This window comes from Oncorhynchus keta, chromosome 22 (genome assembly GCF_023373465.1).
Source record: "Oncorhynchus keta strain PuntledgeMale-10-30-2019 chromosome 22, Oket_V2, whole genome shotgun sequence".
NCBI lineage: Eukaryota > Metazoa > Chordata > Actinopteri > Salmoniformes > Salmonidae > Oncorhynchus > Oncorhynchus keta.
Window position 1 is genome coordinate 48613102 of NC_068442.1, and position 5029 is coordinate 48618130.

Below are 5029 nucleotides of genomic sequence, written 5' to 3' on the forward strand. Positions count from 1 at the left end.
TCTCTTGTATATGATTGATGAATTAAGGTCATTAATTCGTTTAAAAAAATAATCACCCCTCACCTGGTTGTCTGGGTCTTAATTGAAAGGAAAAACTAAAAACATTCCTGCAATAAAGTATTTTGACAAATCAGATCTTTTCACATCAGCTCTTTTTCAGATAGGTCAAAATACCAATTAGTGAAATAAAGATCGGAATTGGGCTGCCTTTGTAAACGCAGCCGAAGAGCGTTGGAGTTTGGAAAAGCATTAGTACTTGAAATTAACATTCTGTCATTGATCACATGAAAATATATATTATTACTTTTACTCGGTTCAGGAGGAAATGTTTCCTGTAGGCTGGATGGGCTCATGAAGACATGTTCTGATTTCACTATAGCTTTCACATGTTGAACGAACTGCTGCTGTTTTCTTAGCCAGAACTCCACTGTAAAAGACTCCGCCTCAAAGGACTTTCCCAGTGAAATACAAAATTTAAATTGTTTTTCTTGTTTAACAAGTCATGATTCTGGTATCATAATCAGAAGGCTGATGTACATTGCGTAACAATAAGGATGTACATATCACACAACATCTGTGATTAACCCATTCATCATATCTATGAACCAAAGGATCATAAATGTTATGCATCATGTCATTAATTCATTAGTTATGACCATAGGTCTTCAGCTAACGGTATGTGCCAAAAACCTTTGAATGTATTGTAATGTGAATAAATCTACATCAAATAATAAACACTGAGGTACTGTAGAATATCAGAGAGTTCCATTTCAACATTTAATGTTTTGTATGGTAGAACATTCAGCACCAATGCATTGTGGGAAAGGTTAAACGCTTCATGGGTATTTTTCAAACAGGGCCACGTTTGAATGTTGTCAAGTGTTTTAGATAGAAATGTCATGAATAGAGCTGACGTGATTCCTTTCTTCACATGTTCTACATTGCATATTTCTATCTGAACTTTCCCCCAAAAAATGGTGTCCTGCTGAACGTGCCCCAGGTTGTGTTCTGTTGCGTACTCTTCACCCAGACATTTGGACCTGTTCACCCCTCATGCGTTTATAAGCATCAGCAAAATAATGACTAGAGGGAATTTGCTCCATTTCCTCACACCAGTTCATTGTTTTTGAAGCCATGAGAGAAAGTTTATAAAATAGAATAACTTCACTACTTTGGCTGAGGTCGTCTGAGTCAACAACAACTATAAACATGTCACGCCCTGGTCGAAGTATTTTGTGTTTTTCTTTATGTATTTGGTCAGGCCAGGGTGTGACATGGGTTTTTGTATGTGGTGTGTAGCTTAGTGGGATTGTAGCTTAGTGGGGTGTTTTAGGAGAGTCTATGGCTGTCTGAAGTGGTTCTCAATCAGAGGCAGGTGTTTATCGTTGTCTCTGATTGGGAGCCACAATATACGCGCTGCAGTTTGGTCCGACTCTCCTTCACCATTAGAAAACCGTGACAAAACATATGTTAATTTAGTGCCACTGCTGAGTCAAATGCACTCTACTCAAATATAATGTCCAAATTCACCTCTTTCTATTCCAAGTCATCTGTTAAATGAATTATAATATTTAACTGGTATGCATTATACATTTTCATGTTTCTATATTGAGTAAATGGAACAAGGGGAGCATCTACAAATACCTAGGTGTCTGGCTAGACTGTAAACTCTCCTTCCAGACTCATATCAAACATCTCCAATCCAAAAACAAATCTATAATCGGCTTTCTATTCCTCAACAAAGCCTCCTTCACTCACTCACGCCGCCGAACTTACCCTAGTAAAACAGACTATCCTACCGATCCTCGACTTCGGCGATGTCATCTACAAAAATGGCTTCCAATACTCTACTCAGCAAATTGGATGTAGTCTATCACAGTGCCATCCGTTTTGTTACCAAAGTGCCTTATACTACCCACCACTGCGACCTGTATGCTCTAGTCGGCTGGCCCTCGCTACATATTCGTCGTCACTGGCTCCAGGTCATCTATAAGTCTATGCTAGGTAAAGCTCCACCTTATCTCAGCTCACTGGTCACGATAACAACACCCACCCGTAGCACGCGCTCCAGCAGGTATATCTCACTGGTCATCCCCAAAGCCAACACCTTCTTTGGCCGCCTTTCCTTCCAGTTCTCTGATGCCAGTGACTGGAACGAATTGCAAAACTTGCTGAAGCTGGAGACTTACATTTCCCTCACTAACTTTAAACATCAGCTATCTGAGCAGCTAACCGATCGCTGCAGCTGTACATAGTCCATCTGTAAATAGCCCACCCAATCTACCAACCTCATCCCCATATTGTTTTTATTTACTTTTCTGGTCTTTTGCATACCAGTATTTCTACTTGCACATCATCATCTGTTCATCCATCACTCCAGTGTTAATCTGCTAAATTGTAATTACTTTGCTACTACGGCCTATTTATTACCGCCTCATGCCATTTGCACACACCGTATATAGACATTATTTATTTATTTTTTCTATTGTATTATTGACTGTACGCTTGTTGATTCCATGTGTAACTCTGTGTTGTTGTTTGTGTCACACTGCTTTGCTTTATCTTGGCCAGGTCGCAGTTGTGAATGAGAACTTGTTCTCAACTAGTTTACCTGGTTAAAAAAAGGTGAAATAATTTTTTTTTTAAACATTTCAACTGTAACATACAGTGCCTTGCGAAAGTATTCGGCCCCCTTGAACTTTGCGACTTTTGCCACATTTCAGGCTTCAAACATAAAGATATAAAACTGTATTTTTTATGTGAAGAATCAACAACAAGTGGGACACAATCATGAAGTGGAACGACATTTATTGGATATTTCAAACTTTTTTAACAAATCAAAAACTGAAAAATTGGGCGTGCAAAATTATTCAGCCCCTTTACTTTCAGTGCAGCAAACTCTCTCCAGAAGTTCAGTGAGGATCTCTGAATGATCCAATGTTGACCTAAATGACTAATGATGATAAATACAATCCACCTGTGTGTAATCAAGTCTCCGTGTAAATGCACCTGCACTGTGATAGACTCAGAGGTCCGTTAAAAGCACAGAGAGCATCATGAAGAACAAGGAACACACCAGGCAGGTCCGAGATACTGTTGTGAAGAAGTTTAAAGCCGGATTTGGATACAAAAAGATTTCCCAAGCTTTAAACATCCCAAGGAGCACTGTGCAAGCGATAATATTGAAATGGAAGGAGTATCAGACCACTGCAAATCTACAAAGACCTGGCCGTCCCTCTAAACTTTCAGCTCATACAAGGAGAAGACTGATCAGAGATGCAGCCAAGAGGCCCATGATCACTCTGGATGAACTGCAGACATCTACAGCTGAGGTGGGAGACTCTGTCCATAGGACAACAATCAGTCGTATATTGCACAAATCTGGCCTTTATGGAAGAGTGGCAAGAAGAAAGCCATTTCTTAAAGATATCCATAAAAAGTGTCGTTTAAAGTTTGCCACAAGCCACCTGGGAGACACACCAAACATGTGGAAGAAGGTGCTCTGGTCAGATGAAACCAAAATTGAACTTTTTGGCAACAATGCAAAATGTTATGTTTTGGCGTAAAAGCAACACAGCCCATCAACCTGAACACACCATCCCCACTGTCAAACATGGTGGTGGCAGCATCATGGTTTGGGCCTGCTTTTCTTCAGCAGGGACAGGGAAGATGGTTAAAATTGATGGGAAGATGGATGGAGCCAAATACAGGACCATTCTGGAAGAAAACCTGATGGAGTCTGCAAAAGACCTGAGACTGGGACGGAGATTTGTCTTCCAACAAGACAATGATCCAAAACATAAAGCAAAATCTACAATGGAATGGTTCAAAAATAAACATATCCAGGTGTTAGAATGGCCAAGTCAAAGTCCAGACCTGAATCCAATCGAGAATCTGTGGAAAGAACTGAAAACTGCTGTTCACAAATGCTTTTTGTTTTGCAAGGAGGAATGGGAAAAATTTCAGTCTCTCGATGTGCAAAACTGATAGAGACATACCCCAAGCGACTTACAGCTGTAATCGCAGCAAAAGGTGGCGCTACAAAGTATTAACTTAAGGGGGCTGAATAATTTTGCACGCCCAATTTTTCAGTTTTTGACTTGTTAAAAAAGTTTGAAATATCCAATAAATGTCGTTCCACTTCATGATTGTGTCCCACTTGTTGTTGATTCTTCACAAAAAAATACAGTTTTATATCTTTATGTTTGAAGCCTGAAATGTGGCAAAAGGTCGCAAAGTTCAAGGGGGCCGAATACTTTCGCAAGGCACTGTACGTACAGGAAGTTGGTATCCTGCTCTGGAGTAATACTGCGTGTATCATTTCTACTTGGAAAGCGTGTATCATTTCTACTTGGAAAGCGTGTATCATTTCTACTTGGAAAGCGTGTATCATTTCTACTTGGAAAGCGTGTATCATTTCCACATTACTTAAAATCTAACTAATTCTCTCATCCCCACATTCGTATGGGTAGATGTTGATTTGGTATTGGGGTTTCGCCCCTCCTCCATAAAGTGTACATTCATACATATGTACACTGCACCTCATTTTTACATGTAAAAGCAGTAGACTAGTGTAAGGAATACAGTAGGTGGAAACACCAATCCATTGCTTATAAATAAATCCTTAAGGGGGGTTAAACGAGTGGACAGGTCAGTGTGGAGTGTGGAGGGATGGAAGAAACAGGATTGGGATCAGGTTTAGTGGGTTGACTCGTTACAATGGCACGAGCATACGTGATTCTACAAATCCGCTGATATTGGGGAAACTCACCCCAAAACAAGACCATCGACTTCGGAGTCAAATAAACAGACCGAAATTGAATCGCAAACACTCAGTCAAACATCCCCTCTGCACTGTCGAGATGTCTAATCAAAACGCAGAGCAGAATTCCCTTGTTGCTAATTAAAATGCTGCTCAAGGCAATCTCAATTTCAAACCTTTAATGTCTAGTGGAAATAATAGAACTCTTGGTAAATTCTCAGCTGCCGTCTTTTTTAGATAGAAATTGTATTCTGAATGATTAGCAGT

At 39.9% G+C, this 5029-nt stretch overlaps 1 non-coding gene across 1 annotated transcript; it reads right to left on the bottom strand.

Moving 5' to 3' along the window:
• Nucleotides 1-518: 518 nt before the first annotated feature.
• LOC118380078 (small nucleolar RNA U13) lies at nt 519-614 on the bottom strand. The gene has a single exon (XR_004824770.1). It is a non-coding gene; the product is annotated as a small nucleolar RNA U13 (small nucleolar RNA).
• Nucleotides 615-5029: the final 4415 nt, after the last annotated feature.